This window comes from Podarcis tiliguerta, assembly GCF_965153285.1.
Source record: "Podarcis tiliguerta genome assembly, chromosome: 8".
Lineage (NCBI taxonomy): Eukaryota > Metazoa > Chordata > Lepidosauria > Squamata > Lacertidae > Podarcis > Podarcis tiliguerta.
Window position 1 is genome coordinate 1178621 of NC_139541.1, and position 21209 is coordinate 1199829.

General features: G+C 44.7%; 1 protein-coding gene and 1 long non-coding RNA gene across 4 annotated transcripts in view; one reads left to right on the forward strand and one right to left on the reverse strand.

Annotated features, from left to right (window-relative positions):
- Positions 1-7368, reverse strand: LOC310685062. The gene is made up of 3 exons (XR_014515035.1): positions 6854-7368; positions 5979-6049; positions 1-311 (listed from the first exon to the last, which is right to left on the reverse strand). It is a non-coding gene; the product is annotated as an uncharacterized lncRNA (long non-coding RNA).
- Positions 7369-19329: 11961 nt separating this feature from the next.
- The window catches only part of AP3M2 (adaptor related protein complex 3 subunit mu 2), a 28925-nt gene continuing 27045 nt past the window's right edge, over positions 19330-21209 (forward strand). The window contains exons 1-2 of one of the 3 annotated variants that reach the window (XM_083456621.1): positions 19395-19475; positions 21130-21198. The gene's annotated coding sequence lies outside the window, so the exon portion shown is untranslated. Of the gene's footprint in view, positions 19476-19496; positions 19964-21129; positions 21199-21209 lie in introns of those variants that run through there. The other 2 variants (XM_083456622.1, XM_083456623.1) reach the window with 2 other exon arrangements.

Sequence of the window (21209 nt, forward strand, 5' to 3'; positions counted from 1 at the left end):
TTTCTTGTTCTCTGTAAATAAAATTGTGTATGTTTATTTAAATCTTGCCAACGAGTCCATGTTTGTTTGTTTTTTTTGTTTCTGCAAATAAGTTGCAAAAGGTTCCCATTCTTTTCCAAAGTCACTATTGTCCTTTTCACACAGTTTATCCACTAACTTTGCTAACTCTGCATAGTTCATCAGCTTTCCTTGCCATTGTTGTTTTGATGGTACAGGTATTTCTCCAGTCTTCCAATTCTGTGCTATTAAAATTATTGCTGCTGTTGTAGCATACATAAATAATGTCCGATTTTCTTTTGGCAATTCTTGTCCTAAAATACCCAACAGAAAGGCTTCTGGTTTTTTAACAAAGGTTATTTTAAACATTTTTTTTTAGTTCATTGTATATCATTTCCCCCAAAAAAAATTATGATCTTGCAATCCCACCACATATGGTAAAATGTACCTTCCCCTTATTTACATCTCCAACAATTCTTTTGTTCTATTTTATATATATAGTTTTAATGGTGCAATATACCACCTATAAATCATTTTCATGTAATTCTCTTTCAACAATATGCAATCCATAAATTTCAAGTTCACTTTCCAAAGCCTTATCCAATCCTGAAATTGTATGTTGTGACCTAAATCCTGTGCCCACTTAATCATTACTGATTTGACTTCCTGATCTTTAGTTTCCCATTCCAACAGAATATTATATGTTAAGTTGTGGGCGAACATATCAGATGACACAGCGATTCTTCCAAAGCAGCTCTTTATTTGTAAGCTGGAACAGAACTGAACTGAGGAGCTCAGTCAGCCTGCTTATATAGAGCTCCACTAGAACGCAACAGTAACCATATTCTGTAACTAGCCGATCACTGAACGTCACTTTCGATCCTTCATTTGCATACAAACTATCCAATCACTGAACGTCACTTTTGATCCTTCATTTGCATAACTATCTACAGTATCCCCCTGCGGGCCCAGGGTGAGAACTTCAGTACATAACATTATACGCCTTCTTTAATAATTTGGAATTATCATCTATGATATCCTTTTGGAATTTGGAAAGTGTGTAAGTGAATCCTCTTATTTTCTTTGAAGATTTCATTTAATTGCCTGTAGTGCAACCAGCTCTGAAAATGTTCCTTTATCTCATCATAATCTTTCCATTTCAACTTTCCTTCTTGTTCTATTAGTAAATCTCTATACGTTGGCCATGTTCCTTTCATTGTTGACATTTTAAATGATAATGCTTCAATGGGTAATAGCCACCACGAGGTTTTGGATTCCAGTAATTCTTTGTATTTTTCCCATACCTTTATTAAGGACTTTCTAATTATATGATTGTGGAATCCTTTGTGTACTTTTGCTTTCCCATACCACAAATATGCATGCCAACCAAATCTCTTATCATGTCCTTCTAACTCTATTGTCTCTTCTTTTTCCAATTTGATCCATTCCCGAATCCAAGTAAGGCATGCTGCTTCGTAATAAATTTTAAAATCTGGAAGAGAAAAGCCTCCTTTTTCTTTTAGATCTGTAAGTATTTTATGCTTTATTCTTGGCCTTTTCCCACTCCAGATAAATTTTGAAATATCTTTTTGCCATTTTTTGAAGCAGGCATTGTTACAGCGGTACCTCAGGTTACATACGCTTCAGGTTACATACACTTCAGGTTACAGACTTCGCTAACCCAGAAATAGTGCTTCAGGTTAAGAACTTTGCTTCAGGATGAGAACAGAAATCGTGTTCTGGTGGCGCAGCGGCAGCAGGAGGCCCCATTAGCTAAAATGGTGCTTCAGCTTAAGAACAGTTTCAGGTTAAGAACAGACCTCCAGAAGGAATTAAGTACTTAACCCGAGGTACCACTGTACTTATTATCAGTATTATCAGTATTGTCTGAAAGAGGAACAACATTTTGGGCAATACATTCATTTTAATTGCTGCAATTCTTCCTAAAAGGGAAAAGTTCATCCTGTTCCATATTTCTAAATTCCTTTTTATTTCAATCCAAATCTTTCATAATTATCTTTGTAGATATTAAGATTCTTTGTCGTGAACCATATTCTGAAGTATTTTACCTTTTTATGAATTTCTATGTCTATAAGTTCTGATAACTCTTTTCTGATTCTTTAAGATTTTTGACTAACAATTTTTTGACTAACAATTTCATTGTCCAGAAAGTGGGAGAAGCAACAAGAGGAACAGCCATTTTAGATCTGGTCCTAACCAATGTTGATGACCTGGTTAGTGGGGTAGAAGTGGAAGGATCATTAGGCGTAAGTGATCATGCTCTTCTGAAGTTTACTATACAACGGAAAGGAGCAGCCAAGCATACTAGGACTCAATTTCTTGACTTTAAGAAAGCCGACTTCATAAAACTTAGGGAAGTGCTGGGTGAGATCCCATGGACAGTAATACTAAAAGGAAAGGGAGTTCATGATGGCTGGGAGTTTGTTAAGAGGGAGATAGTAAAAGCACAACTTCAGGCAATACCAATGAGACGGAAACATGGAAGGTGCCTAAAGAAGCCAGGATGGCTATCTAAAGAACTTTTAACTGAGTTAAGATTAAAAAAGGATGTGTACAAAAAATGGAAAAGGGGGGAAACCACCAAAGAGGAATTCAAACAAATAGCCAGCACGTGTAGACACAAAGTCAGAAAAGCTAAAGCACAGAATGAACTCAGGCTTGCTAGAGAGGTTAAAAGCAACAAAAAAGGCTTTTATGGGTATGTTCGTAGCAAAAGGAAGAACAAAGAAACAGTGGGGTCACTCAGAGGAGAAGATGGTGAAATGCAAACAGGGGACACAGAAAGGGCTGAACTCCTCAATGCCTTCTTTGCCTCAGTCTTCTCCAATAAAGAAAACAATGCCCGACCTGAAGAATTCAGAGCAAATGATTCAGCAGAGGAAACACAGCCCAGAATAACTAAGGAGAGAGTACAAGAATACTTGGCTAGTTTAGATGTATTCAAGTCTCCAGGGCCAGATGAACTGCATCCAAGAGTATTAAAAGAACTGGCAGATGTGATCTCAGAACCACTGGCAGTCATCTTTGAGAATTCCTGGAGAACAGGCGAAGTCCCGGCAGACTGGAGGAAGGCAAATGTTGTCCCTATTTTCAGAAAGGGGGAAAGAGAGGACCCACATAATTACCGCCCAGTCAGTCTAACATCAATACCAGGGAAGATTCTGGAGCAGATCATTAAGCAAACAGTCTGTGAGCACCTATAAAGGAATGCTATGATCACCAATAGTCAGCATGGATTTCTGAAAAATAAGTCATGTCAGACTAACCTGATCTCGTTTTTTGACAGAATTACAAGCCTGGTAGATGAAGGGAACGCAGTGGATGTAGCCTACCTTGATTTCAGCAAGGCATTTGACAAGGTGCCCCATGATATTCTTGTAAAGAAGCTGGTAAAATGCGGTCTTGACTATGCTACCACTCAGTAGATTTGTAACTGGCTGACTGACTGAACCCAAAGGGTGCTCATCAATGGTTCCTCTTCATCCTGGAGAAGAGTGACTAATGGGGTGCCACAGGGTTCTGTCTTGGGCCCGGTCTTATTCAACATCTTTATCAACGACTTGGATGATGGACTCAAGGGCATCCTGATCAAATTTGCAGATGACACCAAACTGGGAGGGGTGGCTAACACCCCAGAGGACAGGATCACACTTCAAAATGACCTTGACAGATTAGAGAACTGGGCCAAAACAAACAAGATGCATTTTAACAGGGAGAAATGTAAAGTATTGCACTTGGGCAAAAAAAATGAGAGGCACAAATACAAGATGGGTGACACCTGGCTTGAGAGCAGTACATGTGAAAAGGATCTAGGAGTCTTGGTTGACCACAAACTTGACATGAGCCAACAGTGTGACGCGGCAGCTAAAAAAGCCAATGCACTTCTGGGCTGCATCAATAGGAGTATAGCATCTAGATCAAGGGAAGTAATAGTGCCACTGTATTCTGCTCTGGTCAGACCTCACCTGGAGTACTGTGTCCAGTTCTGGCACCACAGTTCAAGAAGGACACTGACAAACTGGAACGTGTCCAGAGGAGGGCAACCAAAATGGTCAAAGGCCTGGAAACGATGCCTTATGAGGAACGGCTAAGGGAGCTGGGCATGTTTAGCCTGGAGAAGAGGAGGTTAAGGGGGGATATGATAGCCATGTTCAAATATATAAAAGGATGTCACATAGAGGAGGAAGAAAGGTTGTTTTCTGCTGCTCCAAAGAAGCGGACACGGAGCAACAGATCCAAACTACAAGAAAGAAGATTCCACCTAAACATTAGGAAGAACTTCCTGACAGTAAGAGCTGTTCGACAGTGGAATTTGCTGCCAAGGAGTGTGGTGGAGTCTCCTTCTTTGGAGGTCTTTAAGCAGAGGCTTGACAACCATATGTCAGGAGTGCTCTGATGGTGTTTCCTGCTTGGCAGGGGGTTGGACTCGATGGCCCTTGTGGTCTCTTCCAACTCTATGATTCTATGATTTTTATTGAGTTTAAACCCTGCCACCCGTCCTAACTTTTGAAATTTTTCAATTACTCTAGGACGAGAATTCTTGTCCGCAATGGCTTTCAATTTATGCTCATTTTTCTTTATTTTTATTCCTGCCACATCTTTGTCAGCTCTAATATTTCTTGCTAAAACCTCCAGGACCAGAATAAACAAAAGTGGTGATAACAATCTCTGCTCTCTTTCTAACTTGCTTGTTAGCTGCCCGATTGGAGCATAAATATTTTTAATAAAGAAATAAATAAAGCAAAACCTTTTCCTTGATCAAATGAATGGAGAATCCTTTCCACACTCGAGAGCTTTGAGTACTGGAATTTATTCTCATCTAAGTCTGGATTAGCCTGACTGCTGCAAATAACAACCCACACTAAGAATTCTGTTTTACCCAGCATTGTTCCAGAATTCTGATAAATCAAAAAATCAGTGCCGTTTTGATATTCAGTGGTTAAATTCAGTGCACTTTGAAAGATTCAGTCTGCCATCTTGATTCAAAATGGCATCTATTTGGATCCAGACTATGGCTGCATATATTTCAAACACATCTGCAGGAGTGTTGTTGGCTGATCCCTAAGTTGGGGAGGTTCATTTGACAAGAAACCAATCCTTTCCTGTCATTGGCCCAGTAGTGTTGGCTGCTCTGCCAACAGAGATTCTGTAGGCGCTGTCTGTTTCTGCTGAAAAAGGCTTATGCAGGCGATTAAGAATACATCATCATCATCATCATCATTATTAATTTTATTTCTATACCACTTTATATTTTTAAGAAAAATCTCAAAGCAGTTTACAGCATATTAAAACATCAATAAAACAATCCACGATTAAAAATTTCTGAAGAAAGTCAAATATAGTGTATACAGTCAAAGCCACATAATCAACAGAAAACTAAAATGCTATCTTAAAGATGTCAAAATAAAACATTACAAAGGAGGTCAACTACAGAATACATATTTAAAACAAAGTTAACCCAAAAAAACTTTTCAAAAAGAAAAAAACATCGCTAAACAAAGTCAAATATAAAACACACATTTAAAACAGCATAGTTAACAAAAGAATAAAATATTATCATAAGTGTGACACGGCTGTTTGGCAGGCACAAAAAGGTGGGGCAGAAGAATCCAGTAATTTGGATTGGTTGCCAGGCATAGTGCTGTTCCTCCGGCCTCATGAGCAGCCTCTTCAGCGGGGCTGGTGAGTGTGGCCCCCACGCCAGGTGGAAAGGGCCTTGCAGGAGCAGCCCCCACGACTCACAGCCAGGTGATCATCCTTTCACAATAGCTGATTTCTGATTTTGCCCTTTTCCCATTTTTTAATTGTATGGTTTAATGCACAATTGTTGTAAACTGCTCTGATATTATTTTTTATGAATAGCAGTGTATAGAGATTTTTATAAATAATTAAAATAATATATCTAAAATATATAGTAGAAATATCTATAATACCAAGGGCTCTAATCACTTCCCACTAACCTGAGAGGGAGGAGAAAGTGCAGTTGCTTTGGACTTGCTTAAGGAATGAAAGCAGCTTGCTTGGTCTCCATCTGCAAACAGAAGATGTCAGTGCAGCACAGCAAGAGTTAATGTAAATGACAGGCCACAACTTCAGGGCACCAGCTGCTTTTGCATCAGATTCACAATCCCCTGGGGTCTCTTAACTGCTTCATAAACCTGGCCTTTGTGGATGCAATGCCTTGCACCATTAGCATTTTGGGGATGTGCTGGTGTTATATGTGCCCCAGCAGACACACAAACAAAAAGGGCTGGGGGGGGGCTTTCTCAATGTTGCTTTCCTCTCCCATTTTGTCCCACAACCTGTCAGAAATGAAGGAAAGGTCATTCCCCACAACACCATTCAGGAATTACTTAGGGGTAGAGGTGTGCAACCAGACTTGGCTGATTATTTGGGGCTTTCCGGACTGGGGGTAGGAAAGGCAGTAATTGCAGGGTGGGGGGTGGGGAGAAACATGACAGACATAATTAAAATTATGTATGCTATGGAGAAAGTGAGTTTTTCTCCCTCTCTGATAAAACCAGAACTCTCAGTCAGTGAGAGAAGCTCAACACCAGATGATTCTTGCAGCACAGAGTGACTTCTGTTTACGTCCCACGGCTAAGCTGTGGAATAGGCTGCTGTAACATGTGGCAATGACCACCATTGTGGGTGTCCTCAAAGCTAGGAACCTTTGGCTCTTCTGATGTTGCTGAACTACAACTCAGGATGGTGGGAGTTGCAGTTCAGCAACATCAAGAGGACCAAAGGTTCCCCAAAACCATTTTAAACCAATCCTGATGAGATGGAAGTGCTGGCGGGTGGGGTTTCCTGTGCCCAGGCATTGACAAATTACTTGTTCTTAATGGGGTTTAAGGAGCAGCTTCATGCATTGGCGCTTGTCCTGGATCTATCATCGCTTGAGGCAAGGGCTGCCAGGTCAGAAGCACTCCAGGCCCAGAGGAGACCTCAAGGCAGCTCAGGGATATCACAGGGGACTTTTTCTCCTCAGCCACCATGTCCTTTTTGTGACATCACAGACAGTTTGCAGCCAATGGCTACAGCTGGAGAGACATCAGCACCATCTCCTCAGCACTGATTTATTGTTTATTTCTCACCCAGCCCACTCCCCAGGCGTACTGATACTGGGGGTGCTGTGGGGGACACACACTATAAAACTCAGGTATTTGATTTTCCATAAGATGGAATTTACTCTACTGTACGGCTAGATGTATTGAGAAAGCCATTCATTTATAAATGTAAGTTGGGTTGCTTAAGCCTTAAGCACTGCAATTCTCTTCATTGCTTTCAGAGGTGGTCTTGAGAAAACCTCACTGAGTTCAGACATCTTTGGAAAAAGCAAACTGAGACAATGAAGGGCACGGCTACTGAAATATACTCGGAGTCGCAAAGTGATTTCATGCTCTTTATTCAGCTCATAGTGGTGAGGAGGAATGAATGAATGTCCCCTCAAAGTATCTGCCTTGTTGTTGTTGTTGTTTAGTCGTTCAGTCGTGTCCGACTCTTCGTGACCCCATGGACCAGAGCACGCCAGGCACTCCTGTCTTCCACTGCCACCTGCAGTTTGGTCAGACTCATGTTTGTAGCTTCGAGAACACTGTCTAACCATCTCATCCTCTGTCGTCCCCTTCTCCTTGTGCCCTCCATCTTTCCCAGCATCAGGGTCTTTTCCAGGGAGTCTTCTCTTCTCATGAGGTGGCCAAAGTATTGAAGTCTCAGCTTCACAATCTGTCCTTCCAGTGAGCACTCAGGGCTGATTTCCTTAAGAATGGATGCGTTTGATCTTCTTGCAGTCCATGGGACTCTCAAGAGTCTCCTCCAGCACCATAATTCAAAAGCGTCAATTCTTCAGCGATCAGCCTTCTTTATGGTCCAGCTCTCACTTCCATACATCACTACTGGGAAAACCATAGCTTTTACCATACGGACCTTTGTTGGCAAGGTGATGTCTCTACTTTTTAAAATGCTGTCTAGGTTTGTCATTGCTTTCCTCCCAAGAAGCAGGCGTCTCTTAATTTCGTGGCTGCTGTCACCATCTGCAGTGATCATGGAGCCCAAGAAAGTAAAATCTCTCACTGCCTCCATTTCTTCCCCTTCTATTTGCCAGGAGGTGATGGGACCAGTGGCCATGATCTTCGTTTTTTTGATGTTGAGCTTCAGACCATATTTTGCGCTCTCCTCTTTCACCCTCATTAAAAGGTTCTTTAATTCCTTCTCACTTTCTGCCATCAAGGTTGTGTCATCTGCATATCTGAGGTTGTTGATATTTCTTCCAGCAATCTTAATTCCGGCTAGGGATTCATCCAGCCCAGCCTTTCGCATGATGTATTTTGCATATAAGTTAAACAAGCAGGGAGACAATATACAGCCTTGCCGTACTCCTTTCCCAATTTTGAACCTATCAGTTGTTCTATATCCAGTTCTAACTGTAGCTTCTTGTCCCACATAGAGATTTCTCAGGAGACAGATGAGGTGATCAGGCACTCCCATCTGCCTTATATACATTATTTACACAATGGGCTGCACATGATTGGCTAATTCCGGAATTCTACTGTAAGCCAATCAGGTTGTGGATTCACTTCTATCTGGAGCATGATTGGGTGGTTCCTGCCAACCAATCATACTGCTGCATTGTTCTAGGACCAATCAGACTGCTGCATTCTGAATCCTATTGTTCTAGGACCAATCAGACTGCTGCAGTTTGGATCCTATTCAACTCAGTACATAACAGCTACCATTCAAGAGCATCACCAGGCAGCTCAACTGACTCCAGCCTGTCAACTTCATCCATTAAGTTCATCCTTCCAACTTCCAGGGGCTTCATCTATTCATGAATATACACCAGTTTCCTGTCACACATTGCATTCATTCACCACAACCACATCTGAAACCTCCCGTTCACACACAAAAACATGCACCAGCTGACAGCCATGAAGAATGTCAATGGACACGTTCACTCATTGTTCATTCTCCATTCACATACCCACAGATATCTACTGGCTTCTCCAGACCAGCTTCCAAAGATGAATTGCCCACTTGAGGGTGGGGGACAGCAGCTGCCCATCTGGATGCTGCAGAATTTTGAGGGGGCTCAACCCCCTCTTTGAATTTTTTTGGGGGGGCTAGGCCCCCTGAGCCACCCTAGATGGTGCCTTGTGTAGCACTTAGCAGTATCTGAATACAAACTTCACTGACTTCAATATCTGCCAGCTTCTGCTAGGTCTACCACTAGGTATCAGTCAGCTTCCAGCTGTGGATATCAGCCCCCTTCAAGCTGCAATCCCACTCAGCAAGTTATTAGTGCTCCTGCTGCTGGATGGTCACGGCCATCCATCTGACAATTTGCCTCCTACAGGTGGAAGAAAATTGGGCAATGCTGAATGTCACATGTGTTGCTTGCTGTGTTCAGTTGGGTAAAAGGAAAAGACACACACCTAAAGCCACTCAGCTGTGATGTGCCTTTGTGACATCACAGGTAAACCCTAGCCAATAGTACCAGGCTGGAAAGCCTCACAATTGTGGGTGCACCTCAGCAATTATTTATTTGTGAGCCCCTTTATTACTAAAAATATTCATTTTAGCCCACCTTTCATCTATACTGATACTTGGGGGGGGGGGGCACACACCATAAAGTTGTGGCAGGGGACTATTTTAGCACAATCTCTTGCAGGCAACCTTTCAGGGGCTGTAGGCCAGAGTTGGGCAGGATCAGAGGCAAAAGGGAGTGGAACAATTACGGTGACTCCTCTTTGTACAAGGGGCTTCATTCCAGCTGTGCAAAAGCCACACTTTCTATGCCAACACCCCCACCCTGCTAATCTCTCAGTCTAGTTAAGCAAGAAGCATCATCCCAGTTCAAGGGAACTAGGGAAAACTCTTGAGGAGGGTGCAGAGCAAGGCTGGTGAGGGGCATGAAATAAATAAAGAAATAAACAACTATCTGACTTTTAGAAGACATCTGAAGGCAGCCCTGTTTAGGGAAGCTTTTAATATTTGATGAATTATTGTATTTTAGTATTTTGCTGGAAACCGCCCAGGGTGGCTGGGGAAAGCCAGCCAGATGGGCAGGGTATAAATTGTTTTGTTGTTGTTGTAGCCTCTTGAGAAGATTTGGCTTACAGACTAAGGTTCTCTAATAGAGCAGCCAAGTGAGATTTCATGGCCCAAAATGGAGACCTGAAGCAGCCCCAGTGATGTTATTAAGCATTAACCACAGTCACCAAGAGCATGTCGTTCACATAAAAAAACCACAACATTTAACAAATGAGCAAATATGTCACTGCTAAGAAAGATAACGATAGAAAGCTTAGCGAAAAGGTGTTTTCCCAGGTCCAGCTTAAGGCACAGGATGGAATGGGAGTTGTAGTCCACCAAAGTAAAAATTGCAAGGATCCTCTTTTCATACTAAGAACAGATGTTTCCAAACTTCTGCTTTACACATGTAGCAGGAACCCCCCCCCCAATCATTCAGTTTGTACAAACTTCACACACACTCACACACTACTTACACTACACTTCTGTTATAAATTCATAGAAAATCAACCATACATCGGATTTGCACTGTTCCATTTTTATTTTACTCCATGAAGGAAGGACTACAAAATGGGGAAGGTCTGTTACAGGGCACCCATAATCCCTTCAGCATACCAGCACATCCACAGGAGCCCTGCCCAGTTGCTATGCCAACCCTGATGGTCCTAGTGTGGTGCCAGTGTGGTGTAGTGGTTAAGAGCAGTAGACTCGTAATCTGGGGAACCGGGTTCGCGTCTCCGCTCCTCCACCTGCAGCTGCTGGGTGACCTTGGGCCAGTCACACTTCTCTGAAGTCTCTCAGCCCCACTCACCTCACAGAGTGTTTGTTGTGGGCGAGGAAGGGAAAGGAGAATGTTAGCCTCTTTGAGGCTCCTTAAAGGGAGTGAAAGGCGGGATATCAAATCCAAACTCTTCGTCTTCTTCCAGACAGAAGGCCATCAAGATCACAAAGAACTTGCATATGGTAGTGGATTCAGAACAGACTGGAACAAAGGACAATAATCAGCTCTTCCCTCTGGGGGCAGGAAACTGCAAACTACCCTCTGTCACCTGGAAAGTACTCATGGGGAGGTGGAAAGGGGGAACCAGCCAGGTGACAGGACACTCAGGTTACCACCACAACTCCTCCCTCAGCCCCTCCTTTCTGTGATGTATGCATGATGTTTCTGGGGGTGGGCTTGATCTACAGGATGGGAATTTCAAAAGTCTTTATAAGATCTTGCACACCATTTTTTCTGTGTCCTTCCTCTCTCCTGCAAGTGAGGGGAGCACCCTGTTGCAACAGTTCAATAAAGGCCAAGCCTACAGGCTGCTGTTTTGCTCCAAGTTATCCTGGTTGGTGTCTTTGTTTTTGTCCAAGGGAGCCCTCGGATTTTTCCGGTAACACACATCAGCACAATTTATTTCCAAAGCTCTTTGGTGGGATGAGGAGAACCAAAAATACCACTGGACTAGCAGAAGCTAGAGAACATTACACCCTTTTTAAAAGCCCCATATCACCCTTCAGTTGCCAGGTTATAGGCCCATTCTTAATCATTGAGACAGTGAAAATGTGTAACAGCATTTAATCAGGGACATTCTGTCATGGAACAGTTTGTTTTTCAGCTGGGCTAATACAACCACAGGTACATGTCAAACCTTCCTGTTGCTCTTTTCCTAGGCACCTCTCACAGGCATAAGCAGCTGGATCACCCTTTACTTATGTCCCAAATTTGTTTCCTTATTTGTTGGCCTTCATGAAACACTGCAGTACTTAGATTTTTTAGATGATTTATGATGGGTGTTGTCTCTGCACTTTTTTTAGCAGCAGTCTGGTTTGCGGGTAAGTTCCCACAGGCTTTTGTGCAGGCATTTGACATATCAATTTGGCACCACTGCAACAGAGATGAGAAGCATGATTGCACTGTGTAGCTAGCAGTGCTGTAGGTATCCAGGTTGTACAATGATCTGTCTTGGCCTGTCAAACCTGCACCCTCTCAAAAGGTTATGATAAAAGGACTGGCATTTATATTTTGAAGCATTCCTACCAATTAATAATAATAATAATAATAATAATTTATTGTTTGTACCCAGCCACTCTGGGCGGCTTCCATAGAAACCAAAAAACACTAAAATATCACACATTAAAAACTTCCCTGAACAGGGCTGCCTTAAGATGTCTTCTGAATGTCAGGTAGTTGTTTATCACTTTGACATCTGATGGGAGGGCGTTCCACAGGGCGGGTGCCACTACCGAGAAGGCCCTCTGCCTGGTTCCCTGTAGCTTTGCTTCTCACAATGAGGGAACCGCCAGAAGGCCCTCGGCGCTGGACCTCAGCGTCCGGGCAGAACAATGGGGGTGGAGACGCTCCTTCAGGTATACTGGGCCGAGGCCGTTTAGGGCTTTAAAGGTCAACACCAGCACTTTGAATTGTCCTCGGAAACGTACTGGGAGCCATTGTAGGTCTTTCAAGACCGGTGCTATGTGGTCTCGGCAGCCGCCCCCAGTCCCCAGTCTAGCTGCCACATTCTGGATTAGTTGTAGTTTCCGCGTCACCTTCAAAGGTAGCCCCACGCAGAGCGCATTGCAGTAGTCCAAGCGGGAGATAACTAGAGCATGCACCACTCTGGCGAGACAGTCCGCGGGCAGGTAGGGTCTCAGCCTGCGTACCAGGTGGAGTTGGTAGACAGCTGCCCTGGATACAGAATTGACCTGCGCCTCCATGGACAGCTGTGAGTCCAAAATGACTCCCAGGCTGCACACCTGGTCCTTCAGGGGCACAGTTACCCTATTCAGGACCAGGGAGTCCTCCACACCAGCCCGCCCCTTCCCCCAAAAACAGTACTTCTGTCTTGTCAGGATTCAACTTCAATCCATTAGCCGCCATCCATCCTCCAACCGCCTCCAGGCACTCACACAGGACCTTCACCGCCTTCACTGGTTCTGATTTGAAAGAGATGTAGAGCTGGGTATCATCTGCATATTGATGGACACCCAGTCCAAACCCCTGATGATCTCTCCCAGTGGCTTCATAAAAAGCATGGGGGAGAAGACGGAACCCTGAGGCACCCCACAAGTAAGGGCCCAGGGGTTTGAACACTCATCCCCCCCCACCACTTTCTGAACACGGCCCAGGAGGAAGGAGCAAAACCACTGTATAACAGTGCCCCCAGCTCCCAGCCCCTCTAGATGGTCCAGAAGGATGTTATGGTCGATTGTATCAAAGGTCGCTGAGAGATCCAGCAGAACTAGGAAACAACTCTCGCCTTTGTACCTAGCTCGCCGGAGATCATCAACCAGTGCAACCAAGGCAATTTCAGTCCCATGATGAGGCCTGAATCCTGATTGGAAGGGATCCAAATGGTCCGCATCCTCCAGGCATGCCCGGAGTTGTTCAGCAACCACGCGCTCAATCACTTTGCCCAAGAATGGAAGATTTGAGACTGGGCGATAGTTGGCCATACTGGCCGGGTCTAAATATGTTTTTTTTAAGAAGCGGTTTAATGACCGCCTCTTTCAGTGGATCTGGGAATGTTCCCTCACAGAGGGAAGCATTCACCACCCCACAGAGCCCATCGCCCAGCCTTTCCCAGCTTGCTTTTATTAGCCAGGATGGGCAAGGATCAAGGAGACAGGTAGTTGGTTTCACGTGTCCAAGCAGCCTGTCCCCATCCTCGGGGGTAACGGATTGAAATTGATTCCATGCAACTTGACCAGACAGGGCTATAGCACTCTCCCGCCCCAGCCCTGCTCCCACGGTAGTGTCTAGCTCCTTCCGAATATGAGTGATTTTATCTGCAAAAAAACTTTGCAAAATCGTTGCAGGAGATCTTGGGGTCTTTACAAGGCCCCGGTGGTAAAGGTGGTTCCGTTAAGTTGTGGACCACCTGAAAGAGTCTCCTGCTACTATTTTCTGCAAATGCAATAGAGGCGGTGAAGAAAGTCTTCTTCGCCGTCGCTATCGCCACTTGGTAGGCTCGACGTTGAGCTCTAACCTGTGTCCGGTCAGATTCGGAGTGAGTTTTCTGCCACCGACGCTCTAGCCGTCTCAGCGATTGTTTCATCACCCTCAGCTCCGAAGAAAACCACGGGGCTGTCCAGGTTCCATGCAATCGGAGAGGGCACTTCGGAGCCAGACAGTCAATAGCCCTGGTTAACTCCGCATTCCAGCGGGCCACCAGGGAATCAGCTGAAAGGCCATCAACATGGGATAAAGCATCCCCTACCACTCTCTGGAAACCATTTGGATCCATTAAGTGGCGGGGGCGGACCATCCGAATTGGTCCCACCTCCCTGCGAGGGGAAGGGTTGTGGAGAAGTCCAGTTGCACCAGAAAGTGATCTGACCATGGCACTTCTTTTGTTTCACTTTTACTTAGTGTCAGATCACCCACATCACTAGAGGTGAATACCAGGTCTAAGGCATGTCCATGACTATGAGTTGGGCCCAACTTATTCAGGGACAGCCCCATGGAGGCCATGCTTTCCACGAAGTCCCAAGCGGCCCCTTGTAAGGTCGTGTCGGTATGGATGTTAAAATCCCCTAGGACAACCAAACTAGGTGTCTCCAGGAGAACATCCGCCATGACCAGAAGCAGCTCGGACAGGGAATCCTTGGTGCAGCTGGACACCAAAAGGAATCCTGTACTGCCCCTATTGCCCAACTTCCAGAACATGCACTCAGAAAACTGGGTCTTCCCAGTAGGACGCCTGATGCAATTGTATATATTCCTATTTGATTCTAACTTCACCCATCCTGACCATTGTATATGGTCCTAGAGATACTTGCAATCTCATGACTGTAACTAGGCAAAAACAGGGATGTTGCAAGATTGGGCCTCTGAAATTCTGCAGGCTACTTTCCTAGGGGGCACCTCTGCAATGTATGTTATTTGCATAATAAAATTATTGCCTGAGAAACCACTGGGAGTGAATCAAATCATTTTTAGCTGTCTCCTACCAAACAAACAAAATGTAAACTTTAAAGGTGCCTTGCACATAGACCCATATTGGTTTGCCATTTGGTCAGGCTTGTTTGCGTGTTTGTTTAACTAGGGGTGCCTCCCATGTGTACAATTATCAAATTTATTGTTCATAAAACATTAAAGGAGATTAAGTGGTTCACCTTAAAACTATAAAGGCTGCCCTTGTAGGAAAACTACTGTAGCTATCCTTCCACAAGCTGACAAGGCAGGCCTGATATCTTCAGAAGGGTATACTATGTTTGCAAATTTCATCAATTTCTATCAAGAAATTTAAAAAGTGGTAGATGTTTCCCTTTAAAAAGAAGCAAACTTTAAGCACATCCAGAATAAACAAATAAACCAAAACTGGATCTATTCACCTGTAATTAGGACTGCTATATGAACTGTGCAGTGGTTACAATGCCTGCAAATTCCATTCACTTCTGCCAATAGAGGGAAAATGTTATATCCATTTTTTAGTCCTCATAGTAGAAGAAGAGTTTGGATTTGATATCCCGCTTTATCACTACTCTAAGGAGTCTCAAAGTGGCTAACAATCTCCTTTCCCTTCCTCCCCCACAACAAACACTCTGTGAGGTGAGTGGGGCTGAGAGACTTCAGAGAAGTGTGACTAGCCCAAGGTCACCCAGCAGCTGCATGTGGAGGAGCGGAGACGCGAACCCGGTCCCCCAGATTACGAGTCCACCGCTCTTAACCATTACACCACACTGAGGAGGGCAGGAAGTAGCTTCATTTTCCCCCAGAACTGGATTTGGACCCTGAGGTGAATCAAGCAACCTCAGAAGTGCTTCAGACAAAAGTGAACTATTTCCCAAACAGCTGAATCAGGATCTACCAAATACTGTGGTGGGTTCACACTTCTAACATTGTAAGCAGCACTTAAAATGCACAAGTCTGGCTAATTAAAAAGGAAGATTTATTGCAAAGAACAAACAGAAAGTCCAGCAGGTCACTCCTGAGCAGCCTCCATTAGAGCCTACGATGACTCAACTGGACTTTGGTTTCCCTTTCTCTTACTACGGAAGAAGCAACGGAAGTACGTCTTTTTCCTGCGCTGCTTCTCCCTCTATGTTGTAAGCCTCCCCTCCAGTGACGTCTGTGACTGATGGGCTCCGATTCCCTTTCTGACCAGCTGTCACTCTGTGCAGGCTCCCACTTGACCCCTCACCTAGATCCTCCATTCTCTCCTTGCCCCCTCTCTTCAGACTCTGCTGGCATATGCTCTCCAGACAGCGGCAAATTCTTATATAAGGGTTCTTCCATCTTGACAAACATGTAAAATAATGATGACCCCTGAGACTGGAATTCCAGGTGTGGAATCCCTAGTCTGACATTCCAGTCCCAGAGACCCAACATTCTAGTCCCAGGCCTGTCATTCTATCCTCATGGGTCTTCATCTCACTCCAAGCAGTCCCAGGTCTATAATTCCAGTGCCAGACAAAAAGCCAAGAATAAAATTTAAAATACTAACAGACGCAAAGGAAAGAGGCTTTGCCCTGCCAGACTTGAAACTTTACTATGAAGCAGCAGCTTTTTGCTGGCTGAAAGAATGGCTACTTCTTGAAAACACAGATATGCTGGATTTAGAAGGATTCAACAATGCGTTTGGGTGGCATGCTTACTTATGGTATGACAAGGTTAAAGTGCACAGAATGTTTAAGATTCACATTGTCAGGAAAGCATTGTTTAATGTATGGACTAGATATAAGGACTTCTTTGAAAATAAGACTCCAAGGTGGTTATCTCCGATGGAAGCAAAAGCAGTTAAAAAACTCAATATGGAGGCCAATTGGCCAAAATATTGGGAGATACTAGAACAAGATAGAGATAAATTGAAATTGCAGAGTTTTGACAAATTAAAAAGTAAAGTTCGTGATTGGCTTCATTATCATCAGATAATGGAGGCATATAAATTGGATAGAAAAATTGGCTTCCAGGTGGAAAAATCAAAATTGGAAACAGAATTGCTAGAACCCAAAACTAAGATATTGTCAAGAATGTATAATCTGCTGCTGAAATGGAATACACAGGATGAGGAAGTGAAATCAGTAATGATTAAATGGGCACAAGATGTGGGTCATAACATAATGCTAGCTGACTGGGAACGGTTATGGACCACTGGGTTAAAGTTTACGGCATGTAATGCCTTAAGAGAAAATATTATGAAAATGATATACAGATGGTACATAACACCAGTCAAACTAGCAAAAATTTATCATATGCCCGATAACAAATGTTGGAAATGTAAAGAAACTGAAGGTACCTTTTTTCACCTTTGGTGGACATGCCCAAGGATTAAGACCTTTTGGGAGATGATCTATAATGAACTGAAGAAATTGTTTAAATACACATTCCCGAAGAAACCAGAGGCCTTTCTCCTGGGCATGGTCAATCAAGAGGTACGTATGAAAGACAGGATATTTTTTATGTACGCCACAACAGCAGCAAGAATACTTATTGCAAAGTATTGGAAGACACAAGAATTACCCACGCTGGAGGAATGGCAGATGAAAGTCATGGACTATATGGAATCCGCAGAAATGACTGGCAGAATCAGAGACCAGGGAGAAGAGACGGTGGAGGAAGATTGGAAGAAATTTAAAGACTATTTACAGAAACACTACAAGATTAATGAATGTTAAAATAACATCAGATTGAATGTATAAGGTTATTGGAGTAAAACTTTAAAGATTAGAAGACCCAACATCTTAAGTTCTAAGCATTGAATAAGCTATATTAAGACATTCAAATCAAGAAAGGAGGTTAAATATGACAGAGGGAAGGGATTTGTTGTTTAATTGTATGAATTGGAATACAGGGAAGGGAGACTCGGGGAAGTCAGAGAAACAAGTTAATGCAAGATCAATATGAAGATAAGATTGTTTTTATTTCTGTTGTCTGTAGTATGTTATGTTTGTGTAATTCTGTATGTTTTTGGTGTATTGTTTGTTGTTTTTGTTTTGCTTTGTCGTTTTTTATGTAAAATCGAATAAAATATTTATAATATATATATATATATATATAATTCCAGTGCCAGAGGCTGGAGAACCCATAATCCAAACAAGTTAGTCACAAGTCATCTATCCAAGCTAGCCTCACTTGGTCAATGGAGTCAGCAGAGCCTTCTCCCAACCAAACAGGTTTATTTTCATCCATCCCAGACAACCTGTGATGGAGAGGCATAGCAGTCCACAGTCCTCTAATCAAGGCACATTAAGCTCTTGTTCCAAGTCTGCATCTATCTTCTTTGGTGATCACTTGTAGCCAAGTAAGATTGTTTTCCAAAACAGGGTTTTAGCAGTGAGCCCGTAAGTGACTGTGGAGGCCAATTCTGGATCCACACGTCCTTCCACAGTGGGGACATTGGTTTCCGGGTGGGACTTGATCACGTTGTGGATTTGCCATGCGTGCCTTCCTCTTAGCACCTTTCTCCCTTGCGTCCTGAGTTTGAGTGCCAATGACACCTTTGGTAAAGCCTGTTCTCCAAATGGAGCACTTGCAGGCCGGTGTTTCCCAGTTGTCAGTCTTTATACTACATTTTTTTAGATTTGCCTTGAGACAGTCTTTAAACATATTTTGTTGACCACCAGCATTACACTTTCCATTTTTAAGTTGGGAATAGAGTAGTTGCTTTGGAAGACGATCGTCAGGCATCCGCACAACATGACCAGTCCAGTGAAGTGGATGTTGAAGAATCATCGCTTCAACACGGGTGATCTTTGCTTCTTCCAGTACACTGGTATTAGTTCTCCTGTCTTTCCAAGTGATGTGTTAAATTTTTCGGAGACACCGTTGATGGAATCTTTTGAGGAGTTGGAGATGGTGTTTATCAGTGGTCCATGTTTCACAAGCGTACAGGAATGTTGGTAGTACAATAGCTTTGTAAACAAGCATTTTGGTTCCCCTGCGAATGTCCCGGTCCTCACACACTCTGCACTGCGACCGGGAGAAGGCTCCCTGCGGCCCTTGGGGAAAGAGAGCTGCCCAGCCATTCCCCCCCCCCCCTCGGCTGTGTTTTCAGCTCTTCGGGCGCCCCTAAAAGAGCCAGAATGACGCGCCCGCTGCGGCTGCTCCTCGATGACGTCACTGCCCTCCCGCCCTCTTTTCCGCGCGAGGCCCACCTGAGCGTCACGCGCCGCGCGTGCGTGGGCGGACGAGGCGCGGGTTCGGGCGCCGGCCCGTTGCTAAGAGCCCCCCTGCTGCCGACCAATCGCCAGCCCCGCTCTCCGCTGCGGCCGAGGCTCAGGGGCCGCCGCGGCTGCCACTCGGATAGGTCGCCCCGCTACTGCCCCTTCGCTCCAGCCTATCAGCGGCCGACGTGGAGGAGCTCCGCCCCACGCAGCCGCCCCCTTCTCAGCTGGTGCTGCCGGCGGGGGGGGGGGGCTGTCCGCGCGAACCAATCAGCGGAGACCGCCGGGGTAAGGGGCGTGGCCAAGGCTCTGGCGAGGAGAGGAAGCGTCCGGTGAGCCGGGGCGGGGGGCGCGGGCGAGGCGGACCCCGGAGCCCCGGGGGGCTGGGAGGGTCGCAGGCCGAGACCCCGGGCGGGAAGGCGGGGCTGCGGCCCACTGGGGGTTCGGAGCCGCAGTCTCGCTGGGTTCCGCCAGTGGGAACGCTGCGCAACATTGGCCAAGGTGGCGCCCTCTAGGTCAGTGTTTCCCAAGCGTAGGCTGCCCGCTGCTTTTGGACTCCAATTCCCATCATCTCTCACTGCTGGCATTGCTAGCTGGGGATGGTGGGAGTTGTAGTCCAGAAATAGCTGAAGCCCCAGGTTTGGGAAACACTCTTCTAGATGATGGCCATGCATGCAGAGGGCACCACCTTTGGCAAAGGCTGCTTGAGCCAGCATGTGCAGCACCTAGAGCGTTGGTCAGGGTAGGACCTGGGAGACTAAATCCTGACACAGCCATGAAGCCCCTTTGGGCCAGTCACTGTCTCGGCTTAATCTCCCTGGCAAGGTTGCTATGGGGATTCAATGAGGTCATGTGGGTGAAATCTGTGGGGTTGCAATGTGCATACTTATGGAGAACAGGGAGTTGAAAAGGTACATAAGATACAGGGCTCTGCGTTCCGGAGGTGTGGAGGGTTGTATGAAGGGAGTGTTTGCGTAAGTGGGAGGGGGGCTCAGGCTCATGTGCTGGTGTGTTAGGCATGAAGGTGTCCCAGTGGGGATGCTTAGGAGCTCCATTAGGATCCTAGAAGACAGTAGGGCCGTAATAGCGATGCTGAGTTGAAACATTTTCCAGCTCTTTATTTTTCTATGAAAATGCTTCCATTTTAAAAGTTTGTTAGTAAGAATGAATGGATACCAAGTGCAATAATTCAATATTAGGCTACTTTGGAGTTTTAATTTTTTAATCTATTTGCCAAATGCAAGTAAAACGAATGTGCTAAATTAGGTTACTCCAATGCATCACAATATCTTCTGATGGAAACAGAAAACTATTCAGTGCAAATTTCCCTAAGTTGTATGGGGGAGGGGGAATTCATTTATTTTATTAACCCACATCACTAAGTAATAGTTAGCAGAAATCCTCCCTGTGCTCTGGGGCAATTGTAATAGGAATTCTTAGAAATAACACAGGCTGTAATGTGGTGGTAGAGCTCTTGGTTCTTAAAAAAAACCAACCCTGTGGATGTCTAGCTGTGAGCTATGCAGTTGTAATGAGGATTTTAGGAATGACAAGTAACATCCATGGGCGGGCTTTTTATTCTGGAGAGCTGAAAGACTGCAGCTGGGGTTGCTTGCAGATTTACAACCTGTGTTGTGTAGGGGGTTGACTTACAGCATGGGTAGGGAAACTAAGGCCCAGGGGCCGGATGCGGCCCAATCGCCTTCTCAATCCGGCCCATGGACGGTCCAGGAATCAGCGTGGGGCCTGCCTGGTGTTTTTACACAAGTAGAATGTGTGCTTTTATTTAAAATGCAAGGGGTGAGAATACCTTGACATCTTCCCCAACTTTGAGGTGTTGTCTTTGTTGCCCTGAACCTCAGAGCCATTTGGAAAATGATGAGAAGTCTACTTGCTGAGTGCCTCTTAGGTCCAATGTGGCCCCTCCACTCCTCCCAAGCAGAGAAGGTCAGAGGCTGTCCCTAATGGTATCCTTGCTTTTTCTAGGGGAAGACTGGCAAGTGCAATTGTGGATCCCTGAACAGAAAAACAGGAATGTGGATGCTGGAGACCCTGGTGATTACTAA